Genomic DNA, 27,500 nt, shown 5'->3' with positions numbered 1-27,500 from the left:
AAGGTCTTTAACTCTTCTATTCTAGCTGTAAAGGACCTTTGTACACTCTCTATTTGTGCAATATCCTTTTGATAGTGTGGGTACCATATCATATTGCAATATTCAAGTGGACTACGAACATATGTTTTATAAAGCATAATCATGTGTTCAGCTTTTCTTGTTTTGAAGTGCCGTAACAACATTCCCATTTTTGCTTTACATTTTGCCAACAGAATTGCTATTTGATCAGTTGCATAACATGTTCCTATTCATCATCACACCAAGGTCTTTAACTGCTTCCTTATTTGTGATTGTCTCATTATTAGGTCCCCTATATGCATATAGCTTTCTTTCTCTGTCTCCATAATTTATTGATTCAAATTTATCAGAGTTAAATACCATCCTATTTACCTCTCGCCCAATCATATACTTTGTTAAGGTCTCTTGTAGAGCGTTTCCTACTTCATCACAAGTAATTTCTCTACTTATTTTTTGTGTCATCTGCGAAACTACTCACTACCGAATCCTTAACATTATTGTCTATGTCTTCAATCATAATAACAAACAGTATTGCAGCTAACACCGTACCTTGCGGCACACCGGATATTACCTTGGCTTCATCCGATTTCTCGTCGTTTGCAATAACTATCTGTTTTCTGTTGTGTAAAAATTCTTTTAACCATCTTCCTACTTATCCACGATATAGTGTTTTCTAATTTTCTTCGCTAATATATTATGGTCTACTTTGTCAAAAGCTTTTGCAAAGTCTAAATAAACCACATCTGTTTCATTTCCGCTTTTCATATTTTTGAATATGTTCTCACGGTGGACTAACAGTTGGGTTTGTGTACTTTTTACCGGGTACGAAAACCATGTTGTCCTTTATTAAACAAATTATTTTTTTATTTTTATTAAATGTTTCATAATATTTTTCTTCATTACCCTTTCATACACTTTCATAATATGTGATGTTAGACTCACAGGCCTATAGTTACTTGCCTCTAGTCTTGATCCACTTTTGAAAGTAGGGGTAATATATGCTAATTTGTGCTCATCATAAATCTTGCCTGTATCGACACTTTGTCTTAATAATATTGCAAGTGGCTTTGCGATAGAATGAACTACTTTCTTTAACAAAACTAGCAGGAATTCCCATCAGGCCCTGCAGCAGCTCCATTTTTAATTTCATTAATAGCCTGCACAATATCATCTTCATTAATATCTATGTCAGCTAAATATTCACTATTTTCATCCCTTACTTCTATATCATTATCTTCATTATCTATTCTAGGGGTGAATTCTCTCTTATATCGTTCTGCCAGTATGTTGCAAATTCCTTTTTTTCATTCGTTAATCTCCCTTCAATTCTTAGAGGGCCTATTTCTATTCTTCTTTTATTCATCTTCTTCGCATATGAGTATAATAGTTTGGGATTTTACTTGATATTAATAGGGTTTTTTCTTCCAAGTCCCGTTTTTCATTTTCTTTTGATTGTATAATCTTTTGTTCTGCATTTTCTATCTTACTTTTTAGTTCTATAACTTTCCATGCATTTTTTTTTCTTTTGCTAGACTTTTTCCACTTTCTGATTTTCTGGAACAAGATCCTTCTGTCTCTTGGTATGCATGACTGATGTTTACTTTTCTTCTTCGGTATATATTTATCCACTATTTTCTCTAATATTTTATATAATATCTCCGTATTTACCTTTATTTCATCACTTACGAAAATATTATCCCAATCTTTGTTTAATTCTTCATTTATTTCTGACCATTTTTTTTATATTTTACTGTAGAAGTTGTATTTTCCATATCCTTCCCACTTTTTCATTTCTTGCTTATCTCTGTTTTCACTTGCTTTGGAATGGACTGTTAATTCTATGACATTATGGTCTGAAATACTCGCATTATAAACGATTTATTTCTTTAACATAATTCATCTCGTTCACAAATACTAGGTCTAAAGTATTTTCCTTTCTTGTTGGCAGGTGATTTATTTGTTGAATGTTGTATCTAGTAGCATATCTAATAGCTTTTCGAATTGCCTCTTATCTTCTGCACTACTATTACTCTCTTTTTTATATGTATAAGTACATCCACAATCTCCTATTCGTTCTTTCCAGTCTACGAAAGGAAAGTTGAAGTCTCCAGATAGGAGAATAGTCCAGTCCTTGTGATTTCTACATATATCATCCAATTTTTCTATTATTAAGTCAAACTCTTTAGTATTAGGAGGTCTGTATATTACTATGTTCACCTTAATTTTTCAGATTCAAATTCTACCGCTATTAGTTCACATTCTGAGTTACTATATTTCTCATATATTTTTCCTTGTTTTTTGTCTTTCCCATATATTGCGGTTCCCCCTTGATTCCTATTTTTTTTTTATCTGATCTATAAGTTTGAAACCCTTTTATTTGATCATCATTTCCCAGTCTCTTGGGAATACCAGGTTTCACTTATATTCATTATATCTATTTTCTTTTCATTTGGGTTAGTTCTTCTAAGTACTCTATTTTTCTTTTTGAGTTATCGTAAACTAAACCCTGCGCATTCATCACTATGATGGTTTGCGTGTTTTCTCCTTCATTTAATATTGGTAATAATAAGGATTTTCCCATGTCTCTTTCCTGTTCTGGTATGTTGTTCTTTTTTTCATTTCCAGAAATTCTGACATTAAAAAATCCAACTTTTCCATAATATTTGTTCTTCCTTCATCATAATTATTCATTTTGTGTCTGAATCTGTAATTTTCTCCATATCTGCAATATCCTCTTGCATAATAAAAACAGTTATTATCTCTTGAGTAGAATCTTGGAGCTGATGCATTGAAATTTTTTGCTGACACCTCTGCATATCTCGTTGATGGCTTGCTTTTTTCTTTTACCTGATATTCTTCATTTCCTCTCTTTATTTGTTTCTTTCTTATTTTGGATTTTATTGCTTGATTGTTATTTATTTGGATTATTTTTCATGCTACAGGGTGCATATATTACATTTTTTGTCGAACTTACATCCTTTTCCTTCTTTTAGGTTTTTGCATATTTTTGGATGTAGATCTCTGCAATCATCCTCATATCCATCTAGGTATGCACATTTACCATATATTTCATAATTGTGACATACCTTAGGATGTTTGTAGTAACATTTTTCTCCATATCTGCAATTCCCTCTTTTCAAAAGGTTGCAGACGTTGTCTTTTTTGTATATTTTTTTTCCTCTTTCCCGTCATTGTGTAGATCTGGGTAGAGCCTCTTCGGCATTTTCTTTGTGTTGTCATATCGTAATTTATTTCTTCGTAGGTATGCTGCTTTATAGCCTCATATGTAGTATCAATGAGTATCTCTGCATCCATACTTTTATCTTGTTCTTTGTTTTCCTTATCTTTTTCTGTCATTTCAGCTTTTGTTTACTTCTCTTACGGTTTTCACTCTTCTTTCTTCTTCTTCTTTTCATTATTCTTCCTCTTTCTTCTTCACTTCATCCTCAACTATTTGTACATTCAATCTTGATTTAATAGCATTGTCTATCCATGGTAGACATGTTGATCAAAAAATTCTTGTGTCTTTTCTCATATCTTGCATTGACCTCAGCACACTGTGGATGGGTCGGAATGTTGCATGCAGCACATTTTCTGATTAGGTTTTGTGGATTACTAGCTATACCACACCTTACACAGTTTACATGCTTTTGGCATTCTTTTTCCTAATGCATCAATTAGGATATTCACAAGGTTCACTTTATTTTTCATTTTTCTTTTGTCGGAATATGTTGGTTTATGTATATTTTCTTTATGAGTCTCTGACCACTTGGATTTTATTTGGAACTTCTTCAATTATTTTCAAGATGTTTTCAGTTGATTTGTTCCAGTTTGAAGGATTGTATCCTTCTAATATATCTATGAATGATTTTGTATCTTTTTGGTTAGGACTGTTGCTGATTTCATAGATCAGAAATGCCAGTTCCCTTCCTGCTACCTCATCGTATTGCGAATCTGCCAAGCAAGCTCAAATCTCGCCATTTTTTTCCGCCAGTGGAGCTTACTGCCATCTTGTTCTGATTTACAGTATTTCACTTGATAAACTAACTTAGAAGATGCTTTATCCTACTATTTTCACACTAATCTTATCACCGATAGTTCACGAACACTTCTAGATATTTCTCAAATTCTAGACGTATGTTAAACTTGTGATATCTGTTGATTAATCTGACTTCGACCAGGAACGTCTCACCAAGCAAGATGACTACTACGAGAGAGAGAGAGAGAGAGAATGTGTTACCAATTGCCTTTGCCCGCTCTTGGTCCATCGCTACCTTTTTAAAAAATACGATAACGAGATTAATCATCTCATTATAGTGGTGGCAGCTGGTGTTTCTGGACCATATTGTGGCTTTTGTGAGATTAACCATTAAACACCGAAGCGGTATTTTAAAAATCGTCTCCCGTATGCCGGAGGCGTTTGCGAGTGAGCGTCGAAGCGGGAAAAATGTTTTTTTTTTATTTAAATTACAGCACGCTTAGCTTTCAAGATTAAGAGTTCATTTTTGGCTCCTTTTTTTGTAATTGCCTGAAGTTTAGTATGCAACGATCAAAAATGGAAAAAAAATATCATTATCATGTATATTGGGATATATGATAGCGCAAACAAAAATTTCATATATAATTGTATACAAATCGCAATGTGAGCAAAACGGTTAAAGCTAACGAGTTAATTTTTTTTCGTTGCATTTTACACTAAATTGCAATCATTTTGGTATATAACACATTGTAAAACAATCAAGGCAACACAGAGAAAATATTATCACAAAATGATGCATGAATTCGTAATGTGCGGACATAAAAAAAAGATGTTTTCAAAAATTCACCATAAATCGAAATATTGTGCTAGAGGCTTCCCGTTTGTTGCAAAATGAAGGTAATTCATTGAATATTACTAGACTGTAAGTGTTGTAGATTACAATAGCAGTTTTCGACCATTCCGGTCGAGTTAAAGTTGACCGAAGAAGGAATTTATTCTATTTATCGTTATTTATATGAAAATATTTCAAAACTGATAAAAGTTACAACCATAGGTTGTTTTTTGTTGTATTCTACATGAAATTGCGCACATTTACATATATAAAACTTTATGTAACAGCTAATTTAAAATGGTGCAAACATTACGACAATCGGACGAAAAAATTTATGATTTTTTCGGAAGAGTTACCGCGCTGACGTAAGGAAAATGTTTTTTTTTTCATAAATTCACCATAAATCGAAATATTGTGCTAGAGACTTCCAATTTGTTGCAAAATAAAGGTAAATGATTGAATATTACTTGAATGTAAGAGTTTTAGCTTACAATTGCGTTTTTGACCATTTCGGTAGAGTCAAAGTTGACCAAAGGTTGAAATTTTGGCACTTATTTATATGAAAATATTTCAAAACTGATAAAAGCTACAACAATGAAATTGCGCACATTTCCATATATAATACTCCATGTAACGGCTAATGGTAATGGTAATGGTAATGGTACAAAAATTATGTCAAAGTGATGAAATAATTTCTGAGATGTGTCGCTGAGAAAGAAATTCGCGCTTGTGCGCCTGGGTAACGATTGTAAACAAAACAACGCCTTGATCCGTGAGCTCCCAGCTTCCCCCAAGGTGCGTGATTCAAAAGTTTTTGCCTAGTAGGCTTATAACTATTTTTCAGCGAATTTTTAAAAAAACTTTTTTATATTGACGTATATACGTCCAATTGGCACCCAACAGACAATTTATATCGACGTTTAATACATCCAATTGGTGTTAAAGGGTTAATAGCATATATAAGAGGCTGTTTTCAGAGAGTCTGGTTGTTGGAATGTATTAGATTTCAGTTAATGGGTAAGGGGAATAAGAATTATTCAGCCATGGTTGTGGTACTGGGAGGGAAAATTCGATTAAGGTCAGCATTTTTTGTCTGTCGCGAAACATTACAAGCAATGAGTTACTCAGTCGGGCCTTGTGAGTGCGCATTGCTAAGTATCTTTCTCGTTTGAGTATCGAGTCATTCTCTCTTTCCAACTTTGTATATGAATAATTTTTTTGGAGTTAGAGAATCAGTTCAGATTACCATTTTTTTCCCATGGGAGTAGAACATGATGTGTTTTTTTTCTTGGCACATGTTATAGGTGACGCATTCATCTTGGTTTTGACACATATGTATACGTTTTTCTTACATTAGGCTTGGTTCTTGGGGATGCTTGGATTACATTTTTTTGGCCCTTGGAGACAGCGGTCACTCATGCATACGCACTCAGTATATTTTTTGAGGAGCCAGCGAAAGGGAGGCTAGTGGGATCCTTCCAAGGGGTTGTGCCAACATGGGGGGTGAACTTCTTTTTTTTTCTTTGTGTCAGGGTAATGGGGGTAAGTATGGCCTTGAATAGGAAAGTTCAATGCCATCATATCAGCTGATAGCCACGAGAGATGATATGATATGCCTGTATGGTTTCTTGTAGAATGATGTTTTCTTTCTCTTGAGTGAAGAGAAAATGAAATGCATATGAATATGGTGCAAGTTTTCCTTGCGATTTGGAGAATGCCTTTACACAATGATAGAGGGCATATTTATAACTGGAGATACAGAGATTATTTAATAATGGGGATGTGTTTCAGATATGGAGACTATTTTAAAATGGTGATGTGTCAAATGGTGATGACTGGTGTTGTACCTGGTGATGTCAAATGGTGATGACTGGTGTTGTACCTGGTGATGTCAAATGGTGATGCCATTGGTGATAAATGGGTGCCTGGTGATGCTATTGGAGATTATTTGCAAGTGGTGATATTGGAGTTATGGGGAAATAGCAATATTAATACTTTTACTTGTGACACAGGAGATATTTTATGGAGAATTATTACGGAGAATTATTATGGAGAATTATCACATAGAATTGTTTATGGGGAGATATTTAAAGTGGAATTACTATGGCAGATTATTATCATTACTGGAGATATTTATGGGGATTCTATTAGAGTTCACAGTGGTAATAATTTTTGGGGAATGTGACAATGATTTATGGGTGGTGATAACAATTTCTGGTGAATTTTGGTGAATTTGATGATAGCAATTCTGGTGAATGGGTGAGTACTAATTTTGGTGATACTTGCGAGTGCTAATAATGGGTGAGTACTGATATTTGCTAATACTGGGGATACTACTGAGTTCTGATATTGGCATTATTTTTTATACTTACATGGGTGCTTGTAATGATTATTAAAGGTGGTGATGTTTGTAAATATGGGAGGTACTAACCACAAAATTAGTTTTCCTTTTTTTTATGAGTTCAGCAGATAATTACTTGAAGTCTACATGAGTCACAGATGTTACAGGTGTCACGGGAACAGTTAACAGTGCCATTAACTTTTCTTTCCCCTTTTTAGATGTTAGCCATCGCTGACGTAAGTTTTTTTATCATGGGCGAATTTGAATTTATTTTTGTCTCCTAGCAGTTTGTGTAGATTTTTTTTTAATACCTCAGTTCGTGACTTGGAATCGTTGTTGGGGGATGTGTTTATAATTTCAGCTGTTTGATGCTGCAGAGAGATTTAGGGGACATTTTTTTTTTTTTTGCATTTTTGAATGTATAAATAATGGCACTACATTTTTCTCTGGATATTTGTGTTCCGGAAATTGTTGGCCTCTTGCACAATTGTGTTTGTAGTAACTTTGCCAGAGATAGGAAACTTGGTTAAGTTTCTGGTGGCCTATGCCGTAGTGAATATGGGGAAGTCTTTGCTTAGACACTTTGGATTTGGAGTTTTGTTGTAATGAGTTATGGCACACTGATGATTTTTTTCTAGAATTTTGCGCAATTTTTTTTTATTTGCCAAGCTTTTGCCCTCTTCAGCAGTTATGCTAAACAGAGAGTTTATAGTCTTTGACTGTAACATTGAGCTCCTTAGAGAGGCTTTTCGAGGTTATTTTACTGGAGAATTGGAGATATAATATTTTTGGCCATGTGATATTTTATTTTCTTGGAGATAGTCCATAGTTTAGGCCTATGGTGGTAAGAGCTATGTTGTGGTCAATTATTTTTGCAGCCTTTTTTGTTGCAAATAGAAACCCTTGTGAGAGGAGATATATGGGGCAATATTTTTGAGTGTATCAGCTAGATGCTTTGAGTGCATTTTTCGGGGACAGAGTTTCATTTTTTGATTATCCTGCTTGGAGATATAACATTTTTTGGATACTTGTTTTTATTCCATATGTGGTTACTAGTATCATGGAGGGAATACTTTTATCACTGGAGTGGTATTATTATTAATATGGTGATATATTTGAGTGGCATTACGGCGTTGCAGTTTTATGATTCCCTATGGAGATGTTGCATTTTTTTTTATTCACCAGTGGGTTATTTTTGGCGGCATATAATTGTGGAATTGCAGTTTACTGTAGTTTATATCCTGAATAGGTGATAATTTGTGCTTATATGGTGTCAGTATATAATTTTTTGGAGAATCATTGGTTTCTGAAGTTGCAAGTCTGACTAGACATTTCTACACTGCAGTTCTAGCACCTGACGTGTTCACAGATGGATTTTTCCTTCAGTGTTGATTACTCAGAGCTTTGCCCTATTCATAGAGATGCTAATTTTGGCAATTCACGGAGATGTACTTCGTAAGGGGTTGTTTCCTGTCGTCTCCGATCGATGAAATTGTTGCGATAGCAAATTCCGTAACGATACATGCTGCATTTAAGGGGAAAGTGTTGGATTATGTGTATTATATATATTACGCGCTTTGTAATGGGGACAGTTCACTTATTACTGTTATTAATTTTTTTCTTTTTTTCTTTTCCTCCAAGTTTTGACGTAATTGGGGTTGAGCTTACATAGCAGTTCTGTTTTGGACAGGAGATATAATTTGTCGGGGTACGTGATTTAGATAGAAGGGGTGTTTGGCATTATGTTTCATGGAGGTTAATTATATAAGCAGTAAAAGGGGTTTTTGTTGTTTGGCAGTAAAGAGCTCTTACTGATTTTGTGGATTACTGAAATATCACAGCTTGAGAGAACATTTTTGGTGATAACTTGCACTGGGTTTGTTAAGCTTTTTTTTTTACTTGTGAGAATTTGTGAGTTTGAAATGTGATGACAGAAGTCCATGGAGTTTCTGTGAGTTCTGGGTGGTGTGTGTGATATTGGTGGAGAATTAAATTGGAGAATTTAATATGTTCTTTACGGGGTTATGATAGTGATTTATGATTTAGCGATTCTATGGAGTTCCTTCACGAGTTGTAGTTGGAAATTGGTTGGAAGATGTTCAGTTAGTATTTTTTGGAATTTTTGAGGTCATTAATTGACAGAAGTATGTCTGGGGTTAATTTTTCTTTAACTGACCGATGACACGACTGACATACTGCAACACCATAAACATCATTCCCCAATGCCAGCAAGATGTCCTTCAACTGTTGCAGAGATGTTGCTGATGTTTGCCCACATGCGAGAATTTCTACGAGTCTATGGAGTTTTACAGCGCTTTTGGACTACAGAAATCATCAGTTGTCTTCCACCGGGAGATGTTTTGCATTTCTACAGCGTGTTTCACGAGTCTGTGCAATTGCAGTTGCAGACTAATCACATACATGGGAGTGTGAGAAATTTCAAAATGAAGAAATGTTTTTCTACAACCAATTGTTATTATAGCCCATATGCAGGCTGTTGGACATAATGTGTGATTGACATTGTACTGCCAGAGACATGCAGTTATTTTTATAATAGTTATTATTGGAGCCGGCCAATGTGTTTCTTTATATATAAGCTGTTTTATGTGAACTATGCCTAGGCTGGTGCTAGCAATTCAGGTGGCCGAGCAATCTGTTACATGAAAGGGGGATTTGCTATGATATATTTTAAATAATATATAATGTGATATGCTATGACGTTTCCAAGAATGTAGAGACTCATCATTTAACTTCCCTAGAGACAGAGTGTCTTTTTGAGGTGGTGTGATCAAGATTGTTGTCTTATCAAATCAGTGCCTCACCCTGTTGCTATGAGCGCTTGATATAGAGGTGACTTTGAAACTGGATTCAAGCAGTTCATGGGCGTGAACATTGTGTGTGAATTCGTATGTGCGAACCTTTTCCCCCTACATATAAGAATGTAGTATTACCAAGAAGGGGAGACCATTACAGAGAGGAGGCAGAGCCAGGATGGCTTCTGCAAAGTGTTTTTATATAGTGTGGTGCATTCTGTGCTGAATGGGTAAGCCTTTTCTTTATTTTGGCCAAAGTGTGGCTGGATTGTATTTGAATATTTATTTCAGAGATATTCTATTTATATGATCTTTTGATTATACTCTTGTGCTTATTGGGGTGTTCTGTCTTCTAACAGGTGATTCTGGTAGAGTGGAATTGATTTGGAGAAATGGGGACTGACTTAATTACTATGTTGACTTTGCCTAGTGTTATGGCTAAACTAATGTTAGTGTTTGATTAATTACCGAGGGTTATCTGAGTTATTGGGCTTCTGAGTTTAACATTTCATTTAATCATTTTGTTAAGAATCTGAGTTATTCAGTTAATACTTTGCTTTTAAATAAATGCATATTTTTGTAATTCACAACTCTGATTTGATGACCTTAGATAATGGAGGGGGGAGGTATATCAAGAGAGAGAGAAAGATGGATGGAGAGAGAGAGAGAGAGAATGTGTTACCAATTGCCTTTGGCCGCTCTTGGTTCACGCTACCTTTTAAAAATATGATAATGAGATTAATCATCTATATATATATATATATATATATATATATATATATATATATATATATATAATATATATATATATATATATATATATATATATATATACATCAGCATGAAGGTGGACTATTAGAAACGTTGCAATTCATTACAATTCTTTATTTCCTACGTTTCGTAATATCATTATTACATCTTCAGGGAATCTGTTAAACAATAAATAAAATTAATTTAAAATTTACTTAAAAATTACTTTAAAAATTACTCTAAAATTCAACATTTTGTAAATTACAACAACAATTAAAAAACATACAGAAACGAAAACAAACAAAAATAAAAATAAAAAGACCAAAGACCGCTAACCAACCTTGTGCCGAGAAGGCAAGAGACAGAATGACAGAACAACTAAAAATTAGCTCAGGTACAGTTGTGTGGAGGAGGTCTGGGTATTTAACTGGGGAGGGGAATCCAGTTGTTTAATAAATAATGACTCCAGGATAGGCAGTTCATATGCATTGTTCGCTTGGCCTATGACTTGGAAATGACTTCTTTCTATATATTTTACAATTCAATTTTTTCGAATGGTTTCTTATATTAGAGTGTTCGGGATTGGAGAGCCTACAGCCAGTACGGAAACTTAATCCCCGATGAGAGTCGATTCTGACCCGCAGTAACCTCCTCGTGGATCCGACATATGTCCCAGAGTTACACTTAGGGCAAGTATACTTATAGACCACGTTGGAGGTCAAGAGAGGGTCCAATCGATCTTTATATCTGAAAAAGGAACCGATTGTTAGCGGGTTTATTGGAATTAATTTTAGATTAATGGCACCATAATGTTTATGAATAATTTGTGCGAAACTTTTTCCGAAAGGAGTCATCATGTAAGAACGGGAATTTGGCATAAAAAGCTAATTTTGGTACTGTACATGGTTTGGCGACATTAGCGAATTGTTTGTTAAGAAACAAACGGAGCTTTTTATAAAACAAAGTCTGTGGGAAGCAATTATCCCTAAAATATCCAGAAAGGAAACTAATTTCTTGGTGGAAGGATTGCCAGTTCGATGTAATAAAAAATAATATAAGAAACCATTCGAAAAATTGTAAAATATATATAGAAAGAAGTCATTTCCAAGTCATAGGCCAAGCGAACAATGCATATGAACTGCCTATCCTGGAGTCATTATTTATTAAACAACTGTTCCCCAGTTAAATACCCAGACCTCTCCACACAACTGTACCTGAGCTAACTTTTATTTGTTCTGTCATTCTGTCTCTTGCCTTCTCGGCACAAGGTTGGTTAGCGGTCTTTGGTCTTTTTATTTTTATTTTTTTTTTGTTTTCGTTTCTGTATGTTTTTTAATTGTGTTGTAATTTACAAATGTTGAATTTTAGAGTAATTTTTAAAGTAATTTTTAAGTAATTTTAATTTTAAAATTAATTTTTTTTTTTTAACAGATTCCCTGAAGATGTAATAATGATATTACGAAACGTAGGAAATAAAGAATTGTAATGAATTGCAACGTTTCTAATAGTCCACCTTCATGCTGATGTGTCCTACTGGCCGTCCCCTTCCTCTGTCTCCTCATATATATACATATATATATATATATATATATATATATATATATATATATATATATATAATATATATATATATATATATATATATATATATATTTTATATATATATATATATATATATATATATATATATATATATATATATATATATATATATATATAGCGCGTGTTTTTAAGCTGTGGTTATGATTTCATGCGTATTAGGAGGTATATTTTTTATTTGTTACGTAGGGCTGGCTGCGGCGGTATTGGAACACGAGTAAAAAAATTAAAAAGTTAGTGTTTTTTTATTATTTTCACTAGAGTCGCTATGAGATTTTCTTTTTATCTCTCCCTTTCCGTTTTTTTCTTTCACTTATCGAATTGTGTGGGTACCTATGTGTAGTGAGTTGTTCAGTGGGGAGAGAAATGCTTTGCATAGTACCTCGTTAGTACATTTGTAGTTATGTTTTTTTCTCTCTCTCTCCTCTTGCTTTTCTTCCTGGTGATTTTAATCATAGCTCACATATGAAGTAGGGATGAGATGTGATTTTATTCCCATGGAGTTTTCTGAATAATTATGGGTTAATGGTTTACTAATATTTTGACTTTATTGTGTGTTGCTAAGCAATATTTCTAAAAATTATTATCATTATATGCGTTTACGGTCAGGGAGAGTTTTTACAGAGATATTGAGCAGTTATCATCCACATAGCATCCAAAAAGGGCAATCACTGAAAATGACAGGTGCGAATTCAGGAGCTATATCGTTGACCCATAAAATCACAGTGCATACATCTCCAATACAACCTTTTGCAGGGTTAGTAAATGGAGTTTTACATCAGCTAGTAGACATGCTTATTGAGAGTTTTCAGAATCATTTAAATAAAAAGATCACAGATCAGGTGGATGGCGCTGGAAGTGAGAGATATTAACTGATGCTATTGTAGCTTTCAATTTAAGAAATGCCGGACATGTGATGACCTGAAAATTTTGTATGTGGTAGAGGAGTGCGTTGATTTGGTTCTGGATTTTAGATCATCCTATAATTATGATCAGGAGAGGACGAAGCTCAATTATAGATTTTATCACCTAGTTATTGAAAGGTTCGAGCTGGGTACATGGTGAATCTATAATCATTAGAGAATTGTCAGAAGTTACTACATTTCTCCTGGTTCTTGAGTGATGTCCCAGATGCCTTCGTGACCAGTTTTGGTGGCCCATCAAAGCCTACGGCTGATGAATCATTTATTTTCACCCACATTAGAAAGCACATATCAAATGCCCAACAGTAGATAGCACATTTTCTAATAGCGGACCAAAACCGACACGGAACTTTCCTCAGAGAGATTTAGGATTTACTTCCGGTGGTTTGTGTCTTAAGGGGGAAAATGACAACAAACTTGCAGACGAAGCATTACAGTTGCGTTACTAACAAGCAAAACCACATGAAGAAATATTGCCGTTTTAAGTATTGCGGTATGCGTAGTGATACTACGGCACAACTAAAAGTTTTGTTCATCTCTCGAAAAGAATAATGTTTAGTCAGTGACCCAGAATTTTGCTGGTGGATGTAAGAAAGCTCCTCAGACAGCATATTCAAGAACAGCCAAAGGATACGGGTACATCACTCAGTTTAGTAGACTATAATTCTCACCATTCAATATTTTCTCAGTGCCAGCTGGAACATTCAAAAGAGAAAGTGTGTGTGTAAATTGCACATTGTGGGGACGGCAGATACCTGTTTTGTGTGTGTGTGTGTGTGTGTGTGTGTGTGTGTGTGTGTGTGCGTGTGTGTGTGTCGGGGAAACCCGTTGACAGAGGAAACTGTTTTGATAGTGAGGGGAGTGGCCTTAGGCAATAGAATTTTACTGGGATATCCTGCATGGTGAACGAGGTATAACAATTGGGGAACCTTGGAATTTTATCCCGTTTGTGGATGTCGAAAAAATGGAGGAGAAGGTATCTGTCGTGGAGGATAAAGAGGAGAAAAGTAGGGATAATGAAGAATTGTGGGAAATAATCAAACACGGTTAGATAGTGAGAAAGAGACTGAATATTTGTTAGCAGAGATCAAATCTCAAGTGAAAGCAGCAGTAGCATTATCGGAAGTGCCATCGTTGAAGCAAATGGAGGACATTGACTGTATTGAGTGAAAAACTCAACACATATAAGTCCAACCATGTGTGTTGGGTACGTTATTGATTATTATGGTGGCCATGTTTTTGCCAATTGCGTTGAAGTGCAAGAAACTCTGTTGCTTCAAAGAGAGGCAGTTCCCACAAGTGCAAATGACAATAAATCACGAAACCGTACCTTGATGTCTGGATAACGGTACATCAGGTCAATGATGACCTGGAGGTTAGGTGGTTTAAGCCTTATTAAATGAGTGCAGGCATATTTGAGACAATTCGGGCTCTTACAAGTTTGCCTTATTCGCAGGCGAGAAGAATGTGACCTAGATGTCCGTTATTCATCATTGTTCGTGTACATAGGTTCTTTTGCCATGTTTAACAAATCTTGTAGGTTAAAGATATGTGCTTTGAGGCTTTATCAATTCAGCAGTTTTAGCACGATCACCTTTGGGAGAGTCATGTGGATGGTGGAAAATTCCGTCCGTCAGTGATTTAGTTCGAAAAGCTTATATTCGGCACTATTTGGATGCCCATGACTGGAAATCAACACTGGAAAAATTGTTAGAGGGTAGCACAGAAATCGTCCATACATAGGCCTGGTTCTTCAGACTGCAAATACCCGAAGCCATAAAAATAAATCAACAATGGTCTGCTTGAAACATATAAAGGAACAAGGACTTCATCCGCCATTCATCAAGGAAACCACAAGACACCTGTGATGATCCTAAGGGAGAAACACACAATACTTCGGAATACAATAGAACAGATCAGTAGTATTCTGATGTACATGTACATTTCGAGACTTTCACAAGAGAGGCAGAATGAACATGAAAGGTACTCGTTTCAAAGTGACTTGGGAAACATTGACAAACCCTATTCTGTGGAAAAATGGGAGGGGGGGGGGGGGGGGGGGGGCTAAATGACAAGAGAACAAAGGTTGAAAATCAAAACTGAACTTCATTGAAATTTACACACGGCATTGAAAAGCAGATTAAATTAAAACAAAGAAATGTATTTTTACTTACGTCTATGTAATGTTCTGTATTACTTCATGAAAAAAAAGTCAGTAAGTCTCCTTTGCTTATCTCAATCCTTTTTTATTTATTATGAGAACTATCCAAAACCATATCCTCGGAATTTTGAATGAATTTTGAAGGAAGGCTTTATGTCAGGAAGAGAAACAGAGAATATTTCTCAGCTTCTTTTGTGAGCTAAATTCAGAAAGAATTTTGTTTTTATTCTTATGATATAATGTTCCCTTTGTTCTGCTTAGTGATGACCAAGGTTCTGTGATTCAACAAAAGGTTTGTTTGTAGGGAAAAACTCTCTATCGCGAGAGTATATTTAATGTTCTAAAGGGTCCTCAATAATACAAAGTGTTAAGAGTCCGTGTATAATTTTTAAGACCTTACAAAGAGATTTCGAGAAGGGTTCGACAGCTTTTTGTAAAGTCTTAAAAATTATACACTCTTAACACTTTGTATAATTATTGTGGACCCTTTAGAACAAAAGGTTTGTTTTTATTTTCATCCGAATTTTAATAGACATCTCTTTAGTTCCCATTGCATTTCTTTGTGTGTTTGAGTTTATCACTGGTAATTAACTATAATTGAGTGTTTAAGTTTTTTTATCTTGGATCACCATTCACGTGAGCAGAAATTAGAACACGTAAAAAGAGATATAACGAATCTCTGTCATTTTATCTAAGCGATTCAACAATTAGCCGAGGATTACACATAGGTGGTCATTAGGGGTCTTGACAATATACAGATTATCAAGTTTTTCCTTTCACTTTAGGAAGACCAACCAATTAGAATGATTATGTTTTAAAACGATAACAATTCCGTTAATCAGTGTGTGATGAAGATTAGATATAAAATCCGAATCAAGAATTTTAAAGTTGAAAATATGGGAATACGTAACGGATTGCTAATATTCATCTAGACGAGCCTGATGATTCTATAAAATAACTAGATAGATAGCAGTCATTCAAGTTTAATAGGAATTTGACAACAGCGTTAAACTGATGTATAAAAGGTACAATTGTAGAACAGAAAACCTTACAGCAGCCAACACATCAGGTGAAACAACAAACTGAACCACATGCAAAACAAGCGAAAGAAACATCAGGAGACAGATTAACTTCAGCGAACAGATCAATCGAAGTGATTCCGAAGGCAATCTCTCCCGTTCTCTCTCTGGTCGCTTGAGGTCCCGTCAATCCACAGGAACCAAAATCAAATAACGCAATCACAAATGGAGCTGCATTTCTTCGATGCTGAGATAAATCTCTTTTACTGATTCGTAGTTTTTGCAGCTTAAACTCTGGATAACGATGGGGAAATGGTCTTCCATCTTCCAAACAATTTTCTTTATAAATCTTCGAAAATGGAAACACAACAGGCTGCGATAACAAAGTCACTAACTGAAATGCCTGTCATCTCTACGCAGTTACCTTTAAAAGAGAAAATATATTTCTATCGGTAAAATATTGTATTTAATAAATATGTTTATTTGCTTATTTATGATTATTATTAATATTAGGTAAAATGGATGACAATTAATTATTCCTCTTAACGTGTAGTGACTTCCCTTAAAATGTTTAACCTTCAACGATATTAGAATGGTGCAGTTAGTGTGGTAGACTGTGGACGGCTATTTAGGTGATCTTGAGGTTCGCGTAAAGTGGCACTGAGGTGCAGGCGAATAGTCAAAATTATAGTCAGTGGCCTGATTAGGCTCCATTAAAACCCTCTAAAATGAAAAAAAGTCCATATAAATTGTAGTATTCTATCTATATTTGAATTTTCTTTTAATTGCCACTGAAAATATTGAGACTCAACACCACTCGCAGGGTGCTGAAATTGAGTGTGATACCAAATTTCGTCGCTGCCACTTTTGGGGTAGGGTAACAAGAATTGACACAACTCTTTACTGAACGGCCACGGGACGTAGATGACCTATCAAAATGTTCGTTTTTGGCCATCTATATGGTAGCATGCTTTATAAGCAAATATTTCTGTAATCAGCACAACAGAGGTCAAAAGGTCACAAATTTTAGCGATTACCTATGCCTGACATTCCAGTGTATATATATATAGCCACAGTAATATTGAACTAGGATATTATTCAGCTAGTAGCCTAAGCTTCAGAGACATCCCCGATAATGTTCAATTATTTTCCAAACTAAGGCAAATTGGCAGTTCTGTAGTGGCTATGAATAATTTATTATAGCCAACACATGCCAAAACAAATCAACTGCCAGGAAGTTAATGCCTTATTAGTCTATTTCTGATAATCATTTATATGATCACCTCATAATATATAAATTAGGTCTATACAAAGATCAACAAACATAAAAAAGGTCAATGTTTCATCTACTGTAATGCTTTATACTCACCAATCTGACATGCCTGGAGGTTAACATTAGGATGAAAAGTTTGGTGAATTTGTAACTCTAATTAATTTTTTCTTCAAGTAATTCTATTTTTGCACTGAATGTCCATCTATCAATACTGGGAAAACAAAGTGGGTTGTGACACTTTTGCTGCTGTAGTAAACTACACAAGAATAGTATGTATCAACTTAAATGTCTTTAAAACTAACATCTGTTTTGTTTCATGAAAATTGTTTTACCAATAATAATGGTTGGTCAGATTACGTTTATAAAATAATGTATGAATGAAAGTGGAAGTAGACCTTCCACTAAAAACATGTATAAAAATTATTTCAAAATGGAAAAAGAAAAATGCTGTATGTAATTCATAGTGTAGCCTTAGAATGCTCTAGGGCAGGGGTCGGCAACCTATGGCATGCGTGCTAGACTTGGCATGCGGAGTGCTTGTCTATAGTACGTCATTTGATTCGAAGGAGTAAAGAAAAAAAATCCTAAAAAAATACTGAGAGAGAGAGAATGTGTATTGTGCATCATTACTTTTATCTTTATGGTTTATTTACTTTATGATTTAAATTATCATATCTATCGATCTATCTATCTATATATTCTATCTATTCTATCTATCTATTAATAATATATATTATACTAATATATATTAATATCACTATTAGATATACATATTATATATAATATATAATATATACTATAATATATAGTGTATAATATATATCTATATAGATATATAATATTATATTATAGTATATATATATATATTATTATATATTATATCTGTCTATCTTTTCTTTCCTATAATACATTGAATTAAAACAGAAATGTTTTGTATCCATGATGAGGAGTACGTGAGTGCAACGAGATGTAGACGAGTATGAGACCTGTAGGTAGCTGTGTGTTCCCACTAGCCTTTAGCATCGGTCACAAAGTGATGTTGTTTCAGTGATTCTTTAGCTGCCATACATAATATTCTTTTGTAGTTAATTGTCACCACGGCTACTGCGAAAAAATCAAGCTTGATGTCCGATCAATTCAGTCATCATGAACAAATAACTGGATTTATTCAGTAGAATGATCGTGCTGTGGGTGCACTCTAACAAAACATGAGAAGACTTTCAAGGATAGTGCTGACAAGGCTAAGGCGATTAAGAAAGCAGTATCCCGCTATGAGAAACAAAGTAATGTGTTAAAAACTTAAGTGCTAGCAAAAACAATGAAACTGAAGCCAACTTTCTTAGAGTGCTCTGAGGTGTTATTTGATGGCACATCAAACAAAGACGTTATCATCTCGAGGATAAAAGACTTGCCTATCTCAGCTAGAACCATGGAGAGACGTATTTCTAGAATGGCTGATAATGTAAGTCAGCAGCAAAAGGGTTGCTTTAACAAGTACTCCTGTGTTCAGTGTGGCCCTGGGTGAAAGTGTAGATATCAGTGGCATTCTCTGCTTGGCTTTTTTTGCCAAGTATGGTGACACAGAGGATCACGAGCAGCTGTGGTGTCTTAAACCTATGTATGGCGCCACTAAGGGATTGATTGATTGATTATGTCTGTTAAAAACTGGCATCACAACATCTAGGTTATTGACACCAAGCGAGAAGACATACTGAAGGCATTCACTGACCATTTTGAGAACAGAGGGGACGACATAAGAAAGATTTTTGCAATTACAACAGATGGTGTTCCTGCTATGGTAGGTAAAAACAAGGGTTTTACTAAGATGTTTGAAGATAAAATAGGGCACCCCATTCTAAAATTGCACTGCATAGTCCATTAAGAAAATTGATGTGTCAAGATCTCGAGCTCTGCTCTCAAGGTGATGACTACTGTTACAAAAGTAGTAAATTTTCTCGTTGCACACTCTTTTACACACAGGCAGTTTCAAGCTTTCCTTGAAGAGGTAGTCAGTGTGTACAAAGATATACCTTTGCACTGCAGGGCTAGGTGGCTAAGCTGTGGGAAGGTATTGGAGAGATTTGTGTAATGCTTTGATGAAATCCAAATTTTCTTAACAGAAAAAGGCCAAGCTATCCTGAGCTGGATCCAGGACAGAAATTGGATTGTGAAACTTATGTTTCTCTCAGACATCACCACACATCTAAATACCTCAATCTTCTCTTGCAAGATGAAAGGAAAACAGTGATGGATTTGTATGATACTTGGAAGGCATTTGTTGAAAGTTTGCAGTTTACTCAACAGATATCAAAACTGGTTCTTTCCATTATTTCAAAAGCTTGAAGAACTTATCTGCAATTCATCCTGTCAACACTACTAATCTTCAGTTGTACATGCAAGAATTAGAGTCTGAGTTCTCAATCATATTTCAAGATTTCCAACACATGGGCCCAGTGTTTTCATTTCTAATCAGACCAGACACCTTTGAATACAGAGACTTGGATGTGACTCTCTTAGAGTGGATGGAAACTGAGGAGTTGGAAATGCAGTTAATTAACTTTCAGGCCTCATCATTGTGGTCAGCTAAATTTAAAGATCTTTGAGAAATACTGGAAACTAGTAAAAATAATCATGTAGCCTCCATTTTAAGTTCTTGTACATCACTGCCTGATAAATTCAATTACATGAAGAAAGTAGCTTTTGGATCCACATATCAGTGTGAGAAGATATTTTCACACATGAGGCACATCGCAGCAGGCTTACAATGGATCACTCTGAGGGTTGTGTGACACTTAAGGTGTCCAAATATTCACCTGAAATTTCAACTTTGGCCTCTGGGAAGCAAGGGCAAGGATAACATTGATATGGTGAGGTATAAACTTAACCCTGAATAGGTGCAACGGGTCGCGCGAGACCTGAGGCGTATTTCAAAAAACGTTTTTTCCCATAAATTGTCAAATCTGGGTATGATCGACCTGCAGACGTTCACTCTACTACAAGATGTGACTGTGTTCAGACCTGCCTATGTCCGTCTCCAGTGCTTCCCCCTTTTCTGAGAATCGCTCTGTTCGAGGTTTACCCGCACGCACCATTAAGAGGTTAGTGATCGAAAATCAAAGTTATTACATAACAATATCTCATTGAACAGTGTGCATAGTCATGTGACTTTGTTGTGTTGGAAAGTCTGGCTAGATCGTGTACCTACACCATGCGTGACCATCGGAGTGGCTGAAATGCCATATATCGCCATATGGTCCAATTTCCTTCGAGTGCCACTTTCTAGATTTTTTGCAAAAAAGCAAAGTTTTTAGGTAAACATTGCATATTGAGTAGTATTCATTCTAATAGTGTTTTGTAATGTTGGAATATGTCGGAGGATGGTGTATCTATAAAATGAATGCCTTTGTGAATGGCTAACACACCATATATGGCCATATGGTCCAGTCCCCTTTGAGTGCAAATTTCTGTGTTTTTTTGCGAATATCAGTTATTACATAGCAAATTCATGTAGTACTCTGTGCATAATATCAAACTAGTATAGTTTTTTTTATATTGGAAAATGTTTTGAGATGTTTTGCGTATCATGTACATGACTCTGGGAGCGGCTGAGATGACATATACCACCAATATGGTCCATTTTCCTTCGAGTGCCCCTCTGTTATTTTTGCAAAAAGTAAAGTTTTTATGTAAACGTTGTATATTGAGCAGTAATCATTCTAATAGTGTTTTTGTATGAATTCGAAGATGTCGGGGGGTGATGTATCTACAAATGAATGCCTTTGTTCATGGCTCACACGCGCGTATATGGTCATACGGTCCAGAGCCCTTCGAGTGCCAATTTCTGTTTTTTTTTTTTTTTTTTTTTTTTTTTTGCGAATAGCCAATTCATGTAGGACTGTGTGCATAATAGTTAATTAGTATAGTTTTTTTTATATTGGAAAAATTTTTACTATGCTGTGCATAACACGCGCATGACCTTGGAATTGGCTGAGATGCCTATATCGCCATATGGTCCATTTCCCTATGAGTGCCACTTATTTTTTTTTTTTTTTTTTTTAATTTTTTTTTTTTTTTTTTTTTTAAGCAGTTATTAGGTAAACATTGCATATTAAACAGTGTTTCATGTTAGGATAGTTTTGTTTTTGTATTATTGGAATATGTTAGAGGATGGTGTGTTGTATCGCGTGCATGCCTGGGGCATTGGCTAAGATCCCTTGTTGCCATATGGGTTGATTTCCGTTCGAGTAGTAAATTTTTGTTTTTTTGGCAAAAAAAAAAAAAAAAAATATATATATATATATATATATATTATATATATATATATATATATATTATATATATATATATAATAACTAACCTGATGTAGGACAATGTTTATCGTATAACTAATTGTTATAGTTTTGTTTTATTGTTGGAGTATGTGGCAGGATGGTGTGTTTATCACGTGCTTGAGTGACAGGCATTGGCTATTATGCCCTTGTGTCGCCAATATGGGCCGATTCCGTTCGAGTGCTAAATTTTCTGTTTTTTTTTTTTTGTTTTTTTTTTTTTTTTTTTGCAAAAAAAAGATATAATAACTAAATTAAAGTAGGACAGTGTTTATCATATAACTAATTAGTATAGTTTTGTATAATCCTTTTGACCTCTCCCAAGGGGATGAGGACGACGTCGAAGGGGGAGGGGGTGGGGAGGCATCGGGGGTTAGTGGGACTGTTCCCATTGTTGTAACAACAACTATAAGTACTACAACCGCTGCACTTATACCTGGTCCGTCAACCTCTCCCTGGTCAAGCTTAGGAGTAGGAAGAGGAGGAGGGGTGCCATCCAGCCCACCCAGGGAGCTCCTATCTAGCGCATTGGCCCTGAGGTTGCCAAAGTACGTGATGAGACCAAGTGGAGGAGAGATCCCAATTCCTCCCTACCCCCTTTGTTCACACCGAGGATTGAATCTGGGGGTCCCACTGTTGGGGTGGAAAGATTGAGCGACATATTCTCGCTCTTTCTGTCTGATGTTATGCTAGCAGAGATTTCTTGCGATCCAATGATCGACTTGCCCTTTTGAGGGATAATTACCAAGGGTAATGTTGCCCTCAGGGACATGGACCTGAGGGAACTGAAGGCGTTCATTTGGATCCTGTTAATGTCTGCTGTAAGATCAAGACAATCACACCACAACAAGCAACATATGGGTTCTTACGGAGGGCAATTCTTTGTACCGTTGTGCAATGAGCGAGTGTCGTTTTGCCCTACTAACAAGGGTGATTCGTTTCAACGATTCTGCCACCAGAGATGAGCGAATGAGGTCAGATCGCCTTGCCCCCAATTGCAGTCTTTGATCATGTGGTGGATAATAGCCGAAAAAATTACTCTCCATGGCCTCATCTTACTGTGGATGAACAGCTTGTTCCATTTAGGGGTCACTGTCCCTTCCGAATGTATATTCTCAGCAAGCCAGCCAAGTAAGTTCACAGATTTCCATTTCCTTTTTTTTCATTTAAATGCTATTTTATATTTCATAATTGTTTCTTATTATTTTATTATCAGTGTTATTATTATTATTATTTTTTTGGTCTATCACAGTCCTCCAATTCGACAGGGTGGTATTTACAGTGTGGGGTTCCGGGTTGCATCCTGCCTCCTTAGGAGTCCATCACATTTCTTACTATGTGCGCCGTTTCTAGGATCACATTCTTCTGCATGAGTCCTGGAGCTACTTCAGCCTCTAGCTTTTCTATATTCCTTTTTAGGGATCTTGGGATCTTGCCTAGTGTTCCTATGATTATGGGTACAATTTCCTTAGGGATATCCCATATCCTTCTTATTTCTATTTTCAGGTCTTGATACTTATCCATTTTTCCCCTCTCTTGCTCTTCAACTCTGGTGTCCCATGGTATTGTGACATCAGTGAGTGATACTTTCTTCTTGATGTTGTCAATCAACGTCACGTCTGGTCTATTTGCATGTATCCCTATCTGTTCTGATACCATAGTCCCAGAGGATCTTTGTCTGATCATTTTCTATCGCTCCCTCAGTTTGGTGCTCGTACCATTTATTACTGCAAAGTAATTGATGTTTCTTGCTCAGCCTCCAGTGGAGGGCTTTTGCCACTGCATCATGTCTCTTTTTCTACTGGGTCAGTGCAATTGCTGGACATTCGCTTACTATGCGGTTTATGGTTTCATTTTTCGTATTGCACTTCCTACATATGGGAGAGATGTTATTTCCATCTATCGTTCTTTGAACATATCTGGTTCTTAGGGCCTGATCTTGTGCCGCTGTTATCATTTCTTCAGTTTCCTTCTTTAGCTCTCCCCTCTGTAGCCATTGCCATGTGTCATCGGTGGCTAGTTCTTTGGTCTGTCTCATGTGTTTTCCGTGCATTGGTTTGTTGTGCCAGTCCTCTGTTCTGTTTGTCATTCTCCTGTCTCTGAATATTTTTGGGTCTTCGTCTACTTTCATCAGTCCTTCTTCCCATGCATTCTTTAGCCACTCGTCTTCACTGGTTTTCAGATATTGCCCCAGTACTCTGTTCTCGATGTTGACACAATCCTCTGTACTTAGTAGTCCTCTCCCTCCTTCCTTTCATGTTATGTATAGTCTGTCCGTATTTGCTCTTGGATGTAGTGCTTTGTGCATTGTTATTCGTTTCCTAGTTTTCTGGTCTATGCTGCTGAGTTCTGCCTTCGTCCATTCCACTATTTATGCGTTGTATCTGATTACAGGCACTGCCCATGTGTCTATGGCTTTTATAATATTTCTAGGATTGAGTTTTGACTTGAGTATCGCCTTGAGTCTCTGCATATATTCTTTCCTGATCGTGTCCTTCATCTCTTAGTGTTTTATATCCCCTCCTTCCATTATCCCAGTTATTTGTATCCCGTCTCATCAACGTTTATTATTATTATTATTATTATTATTATTATTATTATTATTATTATTATTATTATTATTATTATTATTATTATTATTATTATTAATATACATACTAACTTCATTTTATTTTGCTTTTTATTTGATATGATTTTACTTTTTTAGATACTAATTCTATTCTCTCTTCTTATAGGTACGGCATCAAGCTTGTGTTGGCATGTGATGGCGGTTCGCATTACATGTGTAATGCGATTGTTTACTTGGGGAAGGACATAGTGAGGGTGCCGAGACGACAGACGTTTGGAGAAGTTTTCACGATGGACCTTGTGTGACCTTTTCGCCGAAGGGGTCGCACAGTGGCGACTGATAACTTCTTTACGACCTTACCTTATCTCTCGCTAACGATGGCATGTAATTCTGTGGCACCATTGGGCAGAAACCTTATATCCCTAAGAAAACTCAGTGTCTGTGTTCAATTACGAACAAAATTTGACTCTCCAGTGTCAGCAAGTCAGCAGGACTAAGAAAGTGATGCTGTTGAGTTCCTTGCATCATTTTTGTATAACTGCAAAATAATGTTCAAATATCCAGCAACCCACCATAGAAGTTTCATGCAAATCCACGAATAATAGATGATTAAATAACACCTCGAAATTGACATACCCTTCTTCCATTTCAGGTAGCAAATTTGGCCGTCGCACTTGTCGTGGTCGGGGGTCCATTTACTGTAAATATCCGTTAGGTAAGTTGCCAAAACGCTTTATATTCTTGTTCTCTATAGAATTTGTGATATTCTCGTAGATTTTCATCCATAAATATCATATCATATAGTGCTTACAGCCATTTTTATAAGAAATTTTCCGTGCAAAATGAGGTCAACAAATGACCTTTACATTGGAGTAGGTTCTTTAGGTCAGATTTTTTTGAGGGGACTGCAAGTTAATGTTCAACCATCCAGCAAGCCACCATAATAGTTTTATGCAAATCCACGCATAATTAAATAACTAAATAACACATTGAAAATTACATTACATTCCTCATTTCAGGTAGCAAATTTGGTCGTCGCACTTGTCGTGGTAGGGAGCCCACTTACTGTACATATCCGTTAGGTAAGTTGCCATACCGCTATATATTCTTGTTCTCTATAGAATTTTTGATATTCTGGAAGATTTCCATCCATAAATATCATATCTTATAATAGTTAAAGCCATTTTTATAAGAAATTTTCATGGCAAACCAAGGAGGTCAACAAACGACTTTTACAGTGGAGTAAGTTTTTTTGGGTCATATTTTTTTTGTGACTATAAAATAATACTCAAAGATTCAGCAAGCAAGCATAATAGTTTTATGCAAATCTACCTATAATTAGATAACTAAATAACACATTGAAAATTACATTCCACTCTTCCTTTTCATGTAGCAAATTTGAAGGTAGCACTTGTCGTCGTTGGAGGCCATTTACTGTACATATCCGTTAGGTAAGTTGCCCTACCGCCATATATTCATGTTCTCTAAGGAAATTGTGATATTCTGGTAGATTTCCATGCATAAATATCATATCTTACAGTAGTTACATCCATTTTTATAAGAGATTTTCATGGTGAAAATAGGTCAAAAAGTGACCTTTAGATCTGGCCCCTGATATAACAGCTAATATCATCTTTGTCCAAATAATTTTACATAATTACATTCTAGGATAATGTGACTTTATTCTGTATAAAATTTAGCCATTTCCTATTTCATTTAGGCACCCCCAAAAAATCGTAAATTTTGCCTTTTTTTCCAAAAAATATACCTTTTTTTTGCTCTTTTCAGATTTTTACCTCTATGGGTCCGACACCTTTAGTGCTAGAAACATGTTGTAAATTGTAGGTTTAGGAAGGATTCCCTCAATTTTTGTGTGTATTTAGGCTATTTTGTATTTTTTGTAAGTATTTTCATAAATCATGTTTTGATATACTTATTTTTGTTTAAATATTTGTAATAAATATTTAATTTGTAGATGGGTATTATTTATCTTTTCAGTAGTATAGTATTATCTTTAATCTAATTTTAGAAACTAAAATGTACAGCAACAATGAAGTTATTGATTTTTGGCAAATATTTCTAGATGCTCGGGTCAAGCTTGACCCGCATACACCTTAATGGGGTAGCTATATAGCGAAACCATTCCAGGGTTAAAATATAAGATGTTTTTGTTACAAAGAATACTAAATGCAACAAAATTATTACATTTATGTTATGCATGTTCAGGAAAATACATTATAATTAAAATGGTCACTACATACTATACAATTATGATTTTAATTTTTCTATACTGTGCTAAAGAAATAACAACTGGCATGCAAGGTATTGAAAAAATATTAATTGTCAACTGGCACAGTGTGTTCAAAAGGTTGCTGACCCCTGCTCTAGGACCTATTTACTACCTTTAATTTCAATATAATTTATAAGTACATGTCACACTGTAAAATATTCTGAGGTAATCTCTACAACCAAACATTGTGGAATGCTAGAAAATAAAATAAAATAGACAAGAGGCTATCCTTGAAAGACCCTACCTTACAGTGACAGCATTTGATTCATTCACTACAGTGGAGTAAAAACCACAGACTATCCATTTTGCTGGCCTTCAAAATCCTGAGGAATGATTCAGTATCATCAGTGAGGTCAGGGATAAGTGACAGTCTTAACCTCCTGGGTCTGCACGTTGGTGGGATGTCATTTGTGGGCAAATTCCTGATGATATAGTGGAAAATCAAATTTACTATCATAAATGCTACCAGAGATTCATAACTGATTCATTCTCTCAAACCTTCCAGTAACCCTACTGATGGAAGTCAGTGCAGGGAAGACAGGCATAACAGTTCACTGGACAAGAGGCTATTTAAACACAACTGCATATTGTGTACAGGCTATGGG

Source organism: Macrobrachium nipponense, chromosome 29, assembly GCF_015104395.2.
Source record: "Macrobrachium nipponense isolate FS-2020 chromosome 29, ASM1510439v2, whole genome shotgun sequence".
NCBI classification, from domain to species: Eukaryota; Metazoa; Arthropoda; class Malacostraca; order Decapoda; family Palaemonidae; genus Macrobrachium; species Macrobrachium nipponense.
Note: the sequence above shows the minus strand (reverse complement) of the source record.